Source organism: Scyliorhinus torazame, chromosome 5 (assembly GCF_047496885.1).
Source record: "Scyliorhinus torazame isolate Kashiwa2021f chromosome 5, sScyTor2.1, whole genome shotgun sequence".
NCBI classification, from domain to species: Eukaryota; Metazoa; Chordata; class Chondrichthyes; order Carcharhiniformes; family Scyliorhinidae; genus Scyliorhinus; species Scyliorhinus torazame.
In genome coordinates this window covers 120,500,552-120,517,771 of record NC_092711.1, presented here as the reverse complement: position 1 = coordinate 120,517,771, position 17,220 = coordinate 120,500,552, and the positions used below count along the sequence as shown (strand labels likewise).

At 43.6% G+C, this 17,220-nt stretch overlaps 2 protein-coding genes and 1 long non-coding RNA gene across 5 annotated transcripts in view; 2 read left to right on the top strand and 1 right to left on the bottom strand.

Annotated features, from left to right (window-relative positions):
- LOC140421775 (uncharacterized) overlaps positions 1–2,699 on the top strand; it is a 30,799-nt gene extending 28,100 nt beyond the window's left edge. For both annotated transcript variants that reach the window (XR_011947062.1, XR_011947061.1), the window contains exon 3: positions 1,601–2,699. This is a non-coding gene — a long non-coding RNA (uncharacterized lncRNA). The remainder of the gene's footprint in view (positions 1–1,600) is intronic.
- The window catches only part of LOC140421745 (uncharacterized), a 354,082-nt gene that overhangs the window by 34,537 nt on the left and 302,325 nt on the right, over positions 1–17,220 (bottom strand). The window lies entirely within an intron of this gene.
- Positions 1–17,220, top strand: part of LOC140417895 (uncharacterized) — a 217,435-nt gene that overhangs the window by 62,297 nt on the left and 137,918 nt on the right. The window lies entirely within an intron of this gene.

The window sequence follows — 17,220 nt, the reverse complement described above, 5'->3', positions numbered from 1 at the left end:
CACTAACTTGATAGAGTTTTTCGAGGAGGTCACTAAGATGATTGATGCAGGTAGGGCAGTAGATGTTGTCTATATGGACTTCAGTAAGGCCTTTGACAAGGTCCCTCATGGTAGACTAGTACAAAAGGTGAAGTCACACGGGATCAGGGGTGAACTGGCAAGGTGGATACAGAACTGGCTAGGCCATAGAAGGCAGAGGGTAGCAATGGAGGGATGCTTTTCTAATTGGAGGGCTGTGACCAGTGGTGTTCCACAGGGATCAGTGCTGGGACCTTTGCTCTTTGTAGTATATATAAATGATTTGGAGGAAAATGTAACTGGTCTGATTAGTAAGTTTGCAGACGACACAAAGGTTGGTGGAATTGCGGATAGCGATGAGGACTGTCTGAGGATACAGCAGGATTTAGATTGTCTGGAGACTTGGGCGGAGAGATGGCAGATGGAGTTTAACCTGGACAAATGTGAGGTAATGCATTTTGGAAGGGCTAATGCAGGTAGGGAATATACAGTGAATGGTAGAACCCTCAAGAGTATTGAAAGTCAAAGAGATCTAGGAGTACAGGTCCACAGATCACTGAAAGGGGCTACACAGGTGGAGAAGGTAGTCAAGAAGGCATACGGCATGCTTGCCTTCATTGGCCGGGGCATTGAGTATAAGAATTGGCAAGTCATGTTGCAGCTGTATAGAACCTTAGTTAGGCCACACTTGGAGTATAGTGTTCAATTCTGGTCGCCACACTACCAGAAGGATGTGGAGGCTTTAGAGAGGGTGCAGAAGAGATTTACCAGAATGTTGCCTGGTATGGAGGGCATAAGCTATGAGGAGCGATTGAATAAACTCGGTTTGTTCTCACTGGAACGAAGGAGGTTGAGGGGCGACCTGATAGAGGTATACAAAATTATGAGGGGCATAGACAGAGTGGATAGTCAGAGGCTTTTCCCCAGGGTAGAGGGGTCAATTACTAGGGGGCATAGGTTTAAGGTGAGAGGGGCAAGGTTTAGAGTAGATGTACGAGGCAAGTTTTTTACGCAGAGGGTAGTGGGTGCCTGGAACTCACTACCGGAGGAGGTAGTGGAGGCAGGGACGATAGGGACATTTAAGGGGCATCTTGACAAATATATGAATAGGATGGGAATAGAAGGATACGGACCCAGGAAGTGTAGAAGATTGTAGTTTAGTCGGGCAGTATGGTCGGCACGGGCTTGGAGGGCCGAAGGGCCTGTTCCTGTGCTGTACATTTCTTTGTTCTTTGTTTGCCTGCCACCCTGGTCTTTCGAGGTGGTGGATTCAACCTCCAACCTCGGTATGGGAGATTCTGTCAAAGTTCTGGCTGAGTTTTAGATATATACGATCCACTCACCCATTCTGCTCCCATCTCTCTCTCTTTCCCGATAGAGGCTAGTGTCTCGTATCGGCCCAGACCGTTTGGCAGGATCTCTTCCCTGAAGAGCATCAGTGAACCAGTTGGTATTTTACAACAATCCAGCAGTTTTCATGGTGCCAGTGACCAGATTTATGCAGCTCAATTTCACAACCTGCCTTTGTCTTTTTGTGGCTTCTCTTTCACTCCCTTTTTTCTGTTTTAAATCTATTGCACAGGGCAATAGAAGGGGAGGATTTGCAGTCAGGAAATTGAAACCAAATATCACATCAGGATCTGACAGAGTTTGTCCAATTTTTCACAACCTGAATATCATCGTATTTTGAAGATGGAAATAAAAAGCACAGTTCACAGTGAGGAGAAACCATGGAGATGTGGAGACTGTGGGAAGGGATTCATTTACCCGTCTACACTGGAAACTCATCGACGGACTCACACTGGGGAGGCCATTCACCTGCTCCACATGTGGGAAGGGATTCACTCAGTCATCTGATCTGCTGAGACACCAGCGAGTTCACAGTGGGGAGAGGCCATTCACCTGCTCTGTGTGTGGAAAGGGATTCACTCAATCATCCAACCTCCTGACACACCATCAGCGAGTTCACACTGATGAGAGACATTTTAAATGCCCAGATTGTGGAAATGGCTATGTAAATTTCCAGGAACTGGTATACCATCAGCGTGTTCACACTGACGAGAGACCATTCAGGTGCCCTCACTGTGGGACTGGGTTCAAGCGATCAACTGCACTCACAATACACCAGCGCACTCACACTGGGGAGAGGCCGTTCACCTGCTCCGAGTGTGGGAAAGGATTTAATCAGTCTTCTTCACTGCGAACACACCAGCGGCATCATGCCAATGAAAGACAATTTGTCTGCTCTTGAGTGTGGCAAGGGATTCACAGATTCACCCAGCCTGGTGACACACCAGCGAGTTCACACTGTGGAGAGACCATTTAAATGCACAGACTGTGGGAAGTGCTATAAAAGTTCTGGGGTTCTGATGCACCATCAACATGGTCACACTGACGAGAGACCCTTCAGATGCTCTCACTGTGGGGCGGGATTCAGGCGATTATTTGAGATTGTTCTGCACCAGCGCACTCACACTGGGGAGAGGCCGTTCACCTGCTCCGAGTGTGGGAAGGGATTTACTCAGTCATCCAATCTACTGAGACACCAGCGAGGTCACAAGTAACTACAGTGATGGGATTTTGCTGTTAATTACATCCAGGACTGAACCATGTATTTTGGGGTCCAGTTATAGGGTTTATATCTTGCATAAAGCCAAATAAATCACCTTTGTGTTAAACAATGTGTTGAGTCTTTTTCCGATCTCGAACCTGAATTAGTTCCTTTTGAAGTGTCCCCGGCTCCGACATCCTCAACCCCAACAAGTGTGAGGAGCTCACTGAGATTGAGCCAATCCGATCTGTTGCCGCTTCTGCTTCACTACGCTCCACTAACCCATCAGGGCCAGACCTTTGTTTCTGAGCCCTGAGCTCACACCTTTCTCCAGTTTCTCTGCCATCTTCTCTCGTGCCCTCTCAGTGCTCATCTTGCCCATGAGACCCACCTTCTGCTGCTTTGACCCTATTCTCACTGACTGAACTACTGATCACCCAACTTCCCCGTGTTAGCTGATTATGTCAACGGGTCTCTCTCTTCTGGTACTGTCCCTCTCACCATTAAATCCACCGTCATCACCCATCTTAAAAAAGGGTCTATCCTCGGCCCCTCCTATTTCTCATCTACAAGCTGCCAGTGGGTGACATCATCCAAAAGCACCGTGTTAGTTTTCACATGGACACTGACAACACCCAGCTCTACCTCACCCCCATCCCTCTCCATTCCTCCACTGTTACTAAATTATCAAACTGCTTATTTCACATCCAGAACTTCCTCCCATTAAAACTTGACCAAAACCATTGTCTTCAGTCCTTACTGCAAATTCCATTCCCTAACTCCATCCCTATGAGCTAATACTGGGATACAGTTCCCTGTGTTTGTCAAGCCAGGAATCTTTATTTCTAAGCAAGAGAGAGACACACACACAGCTATTCCAATAATCAATACATTTCTGAAGATTTTATTCGGTTATTACTAATTTCTTACAGATCTCCCCATCTTGAATAGAGATTATCCTTATTGACGTCTCACAATCTGATTTCTGATTAACCCAGCTATTTCTAAACTACAAGCTTCTTTTCCGAAATTCTTGTTACATTCCAGAGATAATATTCTGAAGCTCCTGGAATGATCAGAATTAGCAACACAAACCCTTGAGCTGCCACTGAGAATAAATGTAAAATCTTTTCCAGCAAAATGTGAACATTATTGACTAGATTCATCTTCCCCACCTGCACTCCATCTCTCACAATTCTAAATTATTGGCATCGTAAAAACATCTGGCTCAAACAAAGGTTCAGGCACAAACTTCAAAGATCTTCATCTTCATTCACCCTGTGGATATTTTCTAAATCCAGGTTCGAGATCTCTCTTCACTTCAATTTCACTCCCTCTGATAGATTCCAGTGAGTTAAATTCTGTCCTGATTGTTTCAAAGGCAGATTCTCTGTGCAAGATATGTCAAATTCTTGATAACTTTAAATGTTCTCACATTCTTTTTAAAAATAAATTTAGAGTACCCAATTCTTTTTTCCCAATTAAGGGGCAATTTAGCGTGGCCAATCCACTTTCCCTGCACATCTTTGGGTTGTGGGGGTGAGACCCACGCAGAAAAGGGGGAGAATGTGCAAACTCCATATGGACAGTGACCCGGGTCCTTGGTGCCATGAGGCAGCGGTGCTAACCACTATGCCACCGTGCTGCTCATTGAGGCAGCTGTGCTAACCACGATGCCACCGTGCTGCTCATTGAGGCAGCGCTGCTAACCACTGTGCCACGATGCCTCTTTTGCTCTCTCATGTCTGGGACATGTCTCCACTGCAGGGTCACCTTGTGTTTCCACAAATTACTGACACATGTAACATATCACATCTGCACACTCACATCTGTATCCCAAAAGGATGTTCCATCCAGGGCAGCATGTTGGTACAATGGTTAGCACTGCTGCCTCACCGGCGCCGAGGTCCCAGGTTTGATCCCAGCTCTGGGTCACTGTCCGTGTGGAGTTTGCACATTCTCCCCGTGTTTGTGTGGGTTTCGCCCCCACAACCCAAAGATATGCAGGTTAGGTGGATTGGCCACGCTAAATTGCCCCTTGGAAAAGATGAATTGGATACTGTAAAACATTTTTAAAAAAAAAGATGTTTCATCTACCATCTGTTACAACCCACTCATGGATTTTCACGTTATTAAAAAGATGACAGACGCGTCTCCATGAAGATGTTTGCCTGTCTCTCTATGGTTCCAATGCTGTCAGGTAGTGACCAGACTGTCAGATTCCGTTATTTTTAAGTGCAGAAGGAAGGTCACAGACATCAGGGGCAGCACGGTAGCACAAGTGGCTAGCACTGTTTCACAGCGCCAGAGTCCCAGGTTCGATTCCCCGCTGGGTCACTGTCTGTGCGGAGTCTGCACGTTCTCCCAGTGTCTGCATGGGTTTCCTCCGGGTGCTCCGGTTTCCGGTCACAGGCCAAAGACATAGAGGTTAGGTGGATTGGCTATGCCAAATTGCCCTTCGTGCCCAAAAAAGGTTAGATGGGGCTATTGGGTTACGGGGATAGGGTGGAAGTGAGGGCTTAATTTGGGTTGGTGTAGATTCGATGGGCCGAATGGCCTCCTTCTGCACTGTATGTTCTATCAAGAGAAAACTATCAATTATTGTCTCCTCTACACTTTTCTGACTTCCTCTAGCATGTACGTGGATATCCAGTTTGTCTGTTCCATTGAACTAGATCCAGAGTGAATGATTCCAATTCCCAATCGCTGGTGTGATTTCTTTTATTTGAAAACGGGGTTTCCCACAAGAGTCTGCGGAATCTTTACTGTCCAATTAAACACTCACATCGTCCGGTATTTTTAGATCAGAGACAGAGGTACAGATCGGTTTGGGGGTAACTCTCACATCTCCCATTTTCAGGCAATTTGTCTTGGACTATAACAAATGGGATGAAGCCAAATCTTTAAAAACCAGAATCTTTAGATTAAATTCTCACCACGCTGCTTGATTGTAAAAGGGTGGCGCAAACATTCACAAATGGGCATAATTGTGTCACTTTACATACCTTTATTTCCAGATTAAAGATGAACAAGACACCATTTTGATCTGTTTTTCCATTGATTTTGGTATTTTTCCTAGTTTTTCCCAATTGTAAACAAATAACTCCAAAACATAACTTAAACGCTGAAATATATCTTCAGGTAATCAAACATTTTAGTGCCTTTTCTAATAATACCAGTAAATTGTGATTCACACTGAAAGGTTTACTTCCACTCAGTAACTGTAGCATTTCACTTTTCACAGCACAGGAGCTGGCAGCATTGTAGATCAAATGCCAATTGTTCACTTCTCTTGTAGCTGGTGTGTGGGGAAGATTTATCTTCTGGGCTGCTTATTTTTTAAAGCCAGCCTCACAGTTTTTTCTCCTTTCTTCCTCCTGCACTTTATTTGTTTCTTCACGACTTTGTTCTTCTTAGCCTGTGGCACCTCGTTCAATCAGTGGAGCCGTTCACTCAGCCTCCGCCTGCCTTTGGCTTTTCTCTCCTTCTTCAGTCGCTGGCTACCTTCCCCTCCGGCTGCCTTCTTCCAATTGAATCTCCTCAGCAGCTTCAACTGCCCTTAACAGCCGTTATTTTTTTAAATAACTGCCCCTGCAGGTGCTAACTGACGTTTTTCTTTAAAGAACAATGGCTCCCCGCGAGTCCCAGCGCATGTCCTTTTGTCCTTTCCAAGCACAAAACTTTCATCTTATAAACATAAAAAACTGCCATTGGGGTTGATCCCATACACACCCACAGACAAAATATTGGTCAAACATCTTTTTTCTCTCCCACAACAAGGTTAAAAACTCCAGGATTTAAATGAAGAAAAATACTGCTTATGGTTAATAAAAATAACCAAAACAACACCACGTGTTAAATAAGTGGGCAAGTGACTGAATATATTGAGGCTACATGATCAAATGCCACATTTCTCAATTTTCCATTCCACCCCTCTTGGCATTTGAAACATGACATCTTATTTTGATTCTTATGCCTTATTTGCAATCACCTTGAATCATAGTGGCAGCTGTCCAGAAAGGTAACACAACAGCCATTTGCCGCGTGTTCCACTATCTCTAAGGCATATTAATTCCTCAGGATAGCAGCACCGGAGAAGCCTCCTCGTATCCCTTAGGATTAGTAAGCCACTCAACTCAACAGTGACCATAAAAGTTGTTTATTTATTGGTCTCATAGATAACTATGTCATGTATTTACAACTCACATTCGTTCCTACCACTAACCCTGAAATATTTAACACATCCAGTTGTTTGGTGTTTATCCCAATGGAACTCATTGTCCTCACATTAAACCATTACAAATACAAAGTCAAAAGAAAAAAAAAATCTTTCCTTAATACATTGCTTGGTAGTTAATTATACAAACAGCTTGTGTGTTACAGCTTTCCGCATTTCGATCAATCCTTACAACTTCAACAACAAATAAGTACAATATTTACACATTATTTCATGGTCTTACTAAAGTGCTTTATGAGCCAGCACTTATAATCATTAATCCACATGTACAAATCACACACAGTATGAACAGCATCAATCAATTGGCATCTCTTATATCAAGCCATGTTAAGTTCTTTCCCGTATATACATAACAATTCTTAAAAGATACATAACTTTTTTTTTTAAAGAACTGATACGGCCTCAAGGCTTCTTTGTTTAATACATTGTTTTTAAATTTCACGCTGCAACATTAAGTTTAAACAACAACCAACAACAAAAATGTCTTCAATACTCTTTAGCTGTGGGGGTTCCTCGTCAGAGATTGCTGTCTGTCGAGACCCTTAATTAATGTATCACTTTGTACACGTCCCATGGAGACCACAGATCATCCATCAGTTGGTATTTAGGACACATGTCAAAGATGGGTGATCGGAGGTTTCATTCTTTAGAAGTAATTTGCTGCTTAGGTTTATTCCCAAATTGAGAAGTTTTTTTTCTGGCTTTGTTATTGACTTCTCTTCAAATATTTAGCCAAATTTTTCATTTTCCTACTATTGGTTTTACTTTGCAATGCATTTCCTATTTTGACTTGCCCTTTCCCGGGGTTCCATCGAGTATCATCAGTTTTCCCCGCATACTGTTTACAATCTTCAATCTATCAGATAGGTTCAGTATGTATCTCAGGCTGTTTGTAAGTCCTCCCTACATTTTACTGAGCATGTTGTTAACTGGCGCTCTCTCTCTTAATCCTTTAGAATTAAGTTCTGTCTCCTGAAAATTAATGATTTTAAAATTTGTTTATTCTTATTGTTATTATGTTCGATATGATTCAACCTGGTGTCTTATCTTTCCATATCTCATTACTTCACCTGATTTGCCTAATGCGATTAACCATACTGATATTCCCAAACTAATTCCTGACTGATATTCCCAAACTAATTCCTGTAATCCCCATTAAAATTGTTGCCCTCCATTTTAAACAATCTAGTCTACTCTCTGTCCTAATTACTTCCATTCCTTCTTCAACCCTGATCCTAATTTCCCTCTTGATTGGAGTCCGTTCTCTCCCTTCAAACAAATAGGTTTGTATCATTCTCTCCATCTGAAAATCAAACATATTTGGCAGGAAGGATCAAGGAAAACCCAAAAGCTTTCTATAGGTATGTCAGGAATAAGCGAATGACTAGGGAAAGAGTAGGACCAGTCAAGGACAGGGATGGGAAATTGTGTGTGGAGTCTGAAGAGATAGGCGAGATACTAAATGAATATTTTTCGTCAGTATTCACTCAGGAAAAAGATAATGTTGTGGAGGAGAATGCTGAGCCCCAGGCTAATAGAATAGATGGCATTGAGGTACGTAGGGAAGAGGTGTTGGCAATTCTGGACAGGCTGAAAATAGATAAGTCACCGGGACCTGATGGGATTTATCCTAGGATTCTCTGGGAGGCCAGGGAAGAGATTGCTGGACCTTTGGCTTTGATTTTTATGTCATCATTGGCTACAGGAATAGTGCCAGAGGACTGGAGGACAGCAAATGTGGTCCCTTTGTTCAAAAAGGGGAGCAGAGACAACCCCGGCAACTATAGACCGGTGAGCCTCACGTCTGTAGTGGGTAAAGTCTTGGAGGGGATTATAAGAGACAAGATTTATAATCATCTAGATAGGAATAATATGATCAGGGATAGTCAGCATGGCTTTGTGAAGGGTAGGTCATGCCTCACAAACCTTATTGAGTTCTTTGAGAAGGTGACTGAACAGGTAGACGAGGGTAGAGCAGTTGATGTGGTGTATATGGATTTCAGCAAAGCGTTTGATAAGGTTCCCCACGGTAGGCTATTGCAAAAAATATGGAGGCTGGGGATTGAGGGTGATTTAGAGATGTGGATCAGAAATTGGCTAGCTGAAAGAAGACAGAGGGTGGTGGTTAATGGGAAATGTTCAGAATGGAGTACAGTCACAAGTGGAGTACCACAAGGATCTTCTGGGGCCGTTGCTGTTTGTCATTTTTATCAATGACCTAGAGGAAGGCGCAGAAGGGTGGGTGAGTAAATTTGCAGACGATACTAAAGTCGGTGGTGTTGTCGATAGTGTGGAAGGATGTAGCAGGTTACAGGGGATATAGATAAGCTGCAGAGCTGGGCTGAGAGGTGGCAAATTGAGTTTAATGTAGAGAAGTGTGAGGTGATTCACTTTGGAAGGAATAACAGGAATGCGGAATATTTGGCTAATGGTAAAGTTCTTGAAAGTGTGGATGAGCAGAGGGATCTAGGTGTCCATGTACATAGATCCCTGAAAGTTGCCACCCAGGTTGATAGGGTTGTGAAGAAGGCCTATGGAGTGTTGGCCTTTATTGGTAGAGGGATTGAGTTCCGGAGTCGGGAGGTCATGTTGCAGCTGTACAGAACTCTGGTACGGCCGCATTTGGAGTATTGCGTACAGTTCTGGTCACCGCATTATAGGAAGGACGTGGAGGCTTTGGAGCGGGTGCAGAGGAGATTTACCAGGATGTTGCCTGGTATGGAGGGAAAATCTTATGAGGAAAGGCTGATGGACTTGAGGTTGTTTTCGTTGGAGAGAAGAAGGTTAAGAGGAGACTTAATAGAGGCATACAAAATGATTAGGGGGTTGGATAGGGTGGACAGTGAGAGCCTTCTCCCGCGGATGGATATGGCTGGCACGAGGGGACATAACTTTAAACTGAGGGGTAATAGATATAGGACAGAGGTCAGAGGTAGGTTCTTTACGCAAAGAGTAGTGAGGCCGTGGAATGCCCTACCTGCTACAGTAGTGAACTCGCCAACATTGAGGGCATTTAAAAGTTTATTGGATAAACATATGGATGATAATGGCATAGTGTAGGTTAGATGGCTTTTGTTTCGGTGCAACATCGTGGGCCGAAGGGCCTGTACTGCGCTGTATTGTTCTATGTTCTATGTTCAAACAGGTCAAGATTGGAGAGGGCCCTAATTCTTAATTTATGTTTTCTATTCTTGTCTGGGTATTCCAGAGGTGCCCTCTCCAGGACTTCCAGATTTCCTTCGCCATCATCTCTTCATTTTTCTTTCTTTCTTTACTGGCTTGGATTTTTTTCTCATGTATGTACATAATATAATTTAAGGTAGTTTAAGCCTTTTCTTTCTATTATTGTACCCCTGAGTTAGATTCGAAGAATCTCAAACTCCTCTTCTTTCCCTCGCTGTCCATAGTTTTCTATGGAGTATCACAATTATTTTATTGTTTGACTGGGTTAGATGTCTTAGTTCCAATACAGTTCCTTTTACTCCAAATTCCATTCTTTTCTAACTGAACTGTATGACCCCCCAAATCCTGAATGATCATGTCTTTCTGTTTTACGGTTTCACAAATTACTTTTCCTGTGGTTTTAGTTGGTAGCTTCACCCACACTTCCTCTCCTACTTGGTAATGGCCTGATACACTCAGTTCCTCTGGTCCCTTAGAGATAGGGGTTCCAAGATTACTATTCAGATCAAATACTATTCTTTCAATGTCTTTATCATTCTGATTTTTGATTATCCAATCTTTTACTTTTCTTACAGATCTCTCAGCCATTCCCTTACTCTCAGGCACATATTTTACTGCCCAATTGATCATTATTCCCCTGTCTGCGCAAAAGTTAATAACGGTATTATTTTTAAAGTGCAACGCATTGTCCATTCAAAGTGACTTTGGCCTACCTCCCGAGGTCATCATTTCTGCTAATACTCTTTTGGTAGTGACTCCATTTGCTTTGCTGGTAGCTCTAAGATCAATTTTCCCCTACAGCTGTCAGCTTTGACTAAAAAAATAGATTACCTCTGCTGCTTCTAGGGAAAAGCGGCCTTGCATAATCCAACGTCCACTCCTCTATTGGTCTTTCAGTTTTTATACTTCCATACGTTTTATTCTTTTTCTGGCCTCCACAGGACATACATCGTTCACAAATTCTCCTGTCGCTAAGTGTTTTTTCCAATATGCTATTCTAATTCCTTGATCGTTATCTCCAGCTCGTATTTTGCCCCTCGGGTCAAAGGATATTGTTTTTGCGGTTTATGCTGACCTCCTTGAATCGTGTGTTGGAATTCTGTGCCAATTAACCCTTTATCATTTTTTTCCTGTTGCTAGGTTTACTCCCATTAATACTTTTTCCATCTTCCTCCATGCCTCATCACTCAGAATACTTTCTCTTTCTGTTTCCTGATTTCCTCCATGTTATCAATCGGTTTTAATATCCTAATTTTTTTAGTATCTATTTTTATTAAATCTTTCCCTGCCATCCAATTCTCTTTTCCTGATACTGCAAGCAACTCACCCAATCTAACTTCTGGTCCAATATTTCTATTTCCTAAGACTCCCTCAATTATGTAATCTTTCCCTGTTGGATTTCCAGCTTCTTCACTGATCATTGACACCTCAAGCCCCTGTGTCCACCACAAATCTTTCTCCACCATACGCTAATTCCCCTTTTTCAGTTTCTCTTGTTTGGTTTTGGATTGCCAGTTTTAGGGGAGAAGCCGCATCTGTTCAATTTGCACTTGGACCTCCTCTGCCTCTTCCTCAGAATCCCCCGCTCGAGGGTCTCGAGTACCGTTCTGGTGGTTGGTATTTACCTTGCTCAATCCTCCTCTGATTAGCTTCTCTTCTTCTCCTATCGTCCATAAATCTAAATCTTTCCTCCCGACTGAGGGCTCGGAATTGTTCCTTTGGTAGGTAATTTGGGTTTTGTGGCAGGGGTGGTCCTTGTGACCGCAGATTATACCTAGGTTGTTGCATTGATGATTGGGCTAAGTTGTGTTCCTCTCTATTCGATACTTGTCTATTAGGAAATTGGGTTTGAACGCCTCGTGTCGAAACGTCAGTTTGGGCAGTTGCTGTTTGTCTGTGTTCTCCTTTAACTTGTTTATCCTTTATTGCCTATCCCGCCAAATCAAATTTGACCAATTATTTCCCAAACTCTCTTCTTGAGGCTGTTAGCATTACCGTAGAGAAATTACTTCCTCTGGGAAGTTTCGGTCCCAATTCCCTCAGCAATCTGACTACTTCAGCCCCCTCTGCCTTATTAACCTCATATATCTGATGAATATATGAGGTGAGGTGTTCCCTGCAGATGCTGCTTCTGTCATTTCTTGCATTAATTTGGCTCTTTCATTTCCCAAATCCAACTCATCTATTAAATCCGATACTTCTCCTGTAACAATGTCTCCCACTGTATGTAGCTCAATTCGTTTGGTGGATTGTTCGGATGCCCCCATTTTCCGTGCTAATTGCTTAACCCTCTGTGAATACTCAATTTTAGCCTCCCCTTCTCTCTTCGGGCCTGCTGTCTTCATCACTGCTGCTGCTATTTTAAACTGTACCATACCTCCTTGTCCTGCCTCTGGACCTGGCGTAAACAACCGGACTACTTTCTCACTCCGAGAGAATGATGTTCTTAAAGGGGCACTGTAAAGGGCCTCTCTTCTATCGGGCTCTCTACTTCCTGAAAAACGTATCTGTCGTATTGTTCTTCTTCAAAATATGGGGTATGATGTTGTACAAAATCTTCTACCGGTTCCCTATATCTATTGGAACTTGCAATTGGTACTTGGCTATTCCATGGCGCAGAACCTACCCCGTTAACGGGAGTAGGGGCAGCTTTCCTTTTGTTTTTAATATATTTATTAAAGTTTTTTAAACACAATTCTCCCAGGCAATCCCCCCTTCTCCCCCCCCCCCCCTGTCCCCCGTCCCAGGACGCCCCCCACCCCCCTCCCCCAAGGTTGCTGCTGCTGCTGACCGACCTTCCTCTAACGCTCCGCGAGATAGTCTAGGAACGGTTGCCACCGCCTGTAGAACCCCTGCGCAGACCCTCTCAAGGCGAACTTAATCCTCTCCAGCTTTATGAACCCAGCCATATCATTTATCCAGGCCTCCAGGCTGGGGGGCCTTGCCTCCTTCCACATTAGCAGGATCCTTCGCCGGGCTACTAGGGACGCAAAGGCCAGAATGCCGGCCTCTTTCGCCTCCTGCACTCCCGGCTCGTCCACTACTCCAAATATTGCTGGCCCCTAGCTTGGCTTGACCCGGACTTCCACCACCTGAGATATTGCTCCCCCCACTCCTCTCGAGAACCCCTCCAGTGCCGGGCATGACCAAAATATGTGGACATGGTTCGCCGGGCTCCCTGAGCACCTTCCACATCTGTCCTCCACCCCAAAGAACCTACTCAACCTCGCCCCTGTCAAGTGCGCTCCGTGAACCACCTTAAATTGTATCAGGCTGAGCCTGGCACACGAGGAGTAGGAATTAACCCTACCTAGGGCATCAGCCCACAGACCTTCCTCAATCTCCTCCCCCAGCTCCTCCTCCCATTTACCCTTCAACTCTTCTACCAGCGCTTCCCCCTCTTCTTTAAACTCCTGGTGTATTTCCGACACCTTGCCCTCCCCGACACCCGAGATCACCCTATCTTGAACTTCTTGTGCCGGGAGCAACGGGAATTCCCTCACCTGTCGCCTCACAAAAGCCCTCACCTGCATATATCTAAAGGCATTTCCCGGGGGTAACTCGAACTTCTCCTCCAGTGCCCCTAGGCTCGCAAACGTCCCGTCGATGACCAGGTCCCCCATTCTTCCAATCCCCGCCTGATGCCAGCTCTGGAACCCCCCGTCGAGGGGGGGGGGGGGCAGCCATTCTGGGTGTTGGGAGGTTCTGTCTCCTTTCTTGTGGTCTTAATGCTGCCATTATCTGGCCTTGTGTTTCTGTCCTGTTTCTCACTCTAGTAGTGGCTTTTCCAAATGTGTCATATCCTTTGCTCATTTGCTATAATTTTGCCTTGGGAGTAACGCATGGTAACCCTGGTAATTGCTTAGAATCAATCTGTTGACTTCCTCCTAATATTTCTCCTATTAAGTCCCCTCGATATAACTTCCCTACTCCATCCTTCCTGATCTCTGCTGCTTTTTTGCTGCCGGATTATATGTATAATACGGTAATTCCTTATTTACTGGTTGATATGTGGGAGGCTGCTGCAGATTCCAGAAATCGCCATAATCCCCAATGTCTACTGTTTAGAATTTCTTCTATTCCCGGTTCTTTTTCTGGGTTTTATTTTTTCTTCATCCTCTGAGGAAGATGATGATTCATCCTGTTCCATCAAAGAGAGCGTAACAATCCCATCTCTGCTTTGTTCCTCCTCATTTTCATGTGGATCAAAGTAATCCAAGAAAACTCCTTCTCCACATGTGTTAGGTTGTCTAGGCCAATTATCCTCTCTAGACTGTGCTAAATCTGCGCATTGATGCTGGTATCCTTCTGAAAAGGCTTGAAAGGGACTCTGATATTCTTTGTTGTCTGCGCACTGGGATGTATTTCTTCGGTCTCTGACAGGGATGCTTGTACTTGTCCTAATTGTCGTTCAGACTGCTGCCTTTGTCCTGATGTTTTTATGTTGTCTTTGGATTCTAAGACTGATTCCTCATCCTCCTGTATTTTTAACGTTTCATTGTTTTGCAACTGTTTTCTATAATCTTTTGCTATTTTTGACTTTTTGTATTCACCAGGAATCTGAGTTATCTCTTTCATATTTACACAATCTAAGATTTTTACCATTCCAGAGCAGACTTTGCCCATTTGAGCAGCCGCTTCTATCTGTGTCCAGACACGATTAATGCTTCAGCTTCATTTTTGAATGCAAATTCACACAGTGCTTTAAGAATCTCAAGTGGATCTCTTTGTTACAGGGCTTTAGGTATTCTTTTTTAAAATAAATTTAGAGTACTCAATTCATTTTTTTTGCAATTAAGGGGCAATTTAGCATGGCCAATCCACCTACCCTGCACATCTTTGGGTTGTGGGGGCAAAACCCACGCAAACACGGGGAGAATGTGCAAACTCCACACGGACAGTGACCCAGAGCCGGGATCGAACCTGGGACCTCGGCGCCGTGAAGCCGCAGTGCTAACCCACTGCGCCACCGTGCTGCCCCTGGCTTTAGGTATTCTAACAAAATTGAGACCCTTCCATTTTGATAAGTTTCTCTTACCCAGGAATTTTTTTTCCTCTTTTAATTTCTTCCATTCTCCTTCTACTGCTTTGTCTCTCTTACCCATATTCCAAGGCAAGAGGACTACCCTAATTGCCTGTTTATTGATTTCTGTTCCTGGCGGTCCCTTTCAGTCGCAATCTGAAATTAAGGAATAAGTACCCGTCGTGGGCAGTTATCACAAAGGTACCTAAGGCACGATCTTCCTGTTTTAGTTAAGGGTCAATTGATTGGTCTCCAAAGGTTTATAGGCGTCCCTATTTCCCCAGATTCTCCCTCACAATCTGCCTTATTTTAAGGATGATACTTTGGCCAACTTCTACCAGTAATGGATGCAGGTAAGGGCCTAGGATACTAGAAATGGATGCAGGACACTCAACACTTGGGAGGAAGATGTCCTGCAGACTTTTACTCGGGGTTAGTATTTTCCATTTACTAACACTCGCACCCAACTGAGTTTTATGTCCCCCCCCGATCCACAGAATATCTTTCCCAAAGTCAATCACCCATGACTTTCTGAACTAAACGCAGCTGGTAAAGTTCGTCCCACACATAGACCAAAAATTTCCAATATCTTAGTCTATATGCCGGTTAGAAGCTTCCCTTCTAACCTCCACTCCACTCACCCCGGAATTTCTAGTATTCTAGTCGCGTCTTACCTAGGAATTTCTAGTATCCAAGGCCCTTACCTTGGGCGCCATGAAGTTAATTACACCAAGATTTCTCCCCCAAAACCACAAAGGATCGAGATATCACCAAAAATAAATCTCCCACTAAACCACGAAGGGTCGTCGGCTGCCTTCCTCTCCGGCTGCCTTTGTTCAACTGACTGCTGTCAACTGCCACCTCTCTTTAAACAGCAACGGCTCCCGTGAGTCCCAGCACACGCCCCTTTCCAATAGAAAACATTTTTTTTTCATAAACAACAAAAACTCCCACTGGGGTCGATTCCACACACACCCGCAGATTAAAAATAGTGGCCGACTATCTTTTTTTCTCCCCCACAACATGGTCAAACATGATTTTTAATTGAGTAGCAGGCAGATGAGCTTCAAGGCACTGACTGGTGACATCCCATTCCTCTAAAGACACCAGCTCAAGTTGGTCATCCGCTCCCTTCGCCCAACCTGGGTTTTTGTTTGGGGAACCAAAGTCCTCCCAGGACAACACCCGTGGCACATTTTACCATTTTTTATTACAAGACCCACTATACAGAATTTAAAAAACAATACGGTGACACAACACCCCAATACAAGTCAGAAAAATAAAAACCGGTCACTTTTCCAGACAAAATCTACACTCCGAATAGGAGATTCCAATCTTTCAAAAACTAAGAATTGCCCCCAATGCAAAAATTCAATTTGACTGTTTTCCTGGAGCAAAATAGATTCACATCACTGCCATCTTAAATAAATTGCAACATCATCCGAGTGTGGAGATGGCAATATTCTCAATCGGAATAAATAATCATACGCAAAAACCTTTTACTGCAATTAAACAACTTCAAATATTAAAAACAGCCAAATATAAATTCCCAAAGGCCCAACTCTGGGTCGCTGAACTAAATTATGAAGAAAGTCTTTTACAAGAACAGAAGGAAACAATTCTGACTTAAACCAATACATCAAACAACAGACTTTTATTCCGGCAATACCAGGCCTATTTTTCCCAGTGGAACATGATAACATACACTGGATAAATGACACGGCTACATCTATTATGAACAATTGCATGAACTATTTAAACGGAGAGACATGGAAACCCTAGTAAAGGAGCCATTAAAATTAGCTGAGACAATAGTCAACATCTCTACTACCTTTAAACTCACTCCCATTCAGGAAAGGGTTTTAAACAGGGGCTTGATATTTATCCCAGTGCAAAAGCAAGAAAATACACAGATCCAAATGGAGCTCGATAAATTTTACAGAAAAATCAAACTGGAGTTTCTTTGAGTATAAGACACCGAACAAGGAACCGTTCACACCCCAATCGAATTAGCTTCCACCCGAAAAGAGAATAGATCGAAAAATACTGAACTTTATCCCAACAATCGATTTAGACACTGGTAAGATTAAACAAATACGAGACAAACAAAATCACACACGAGCGGAATGACAGGCAATCAGACAATTCAAATCAAATTTGAATATCATAATAAAATCAGCGGATAAAGGCAACAATATTGTTCTCATG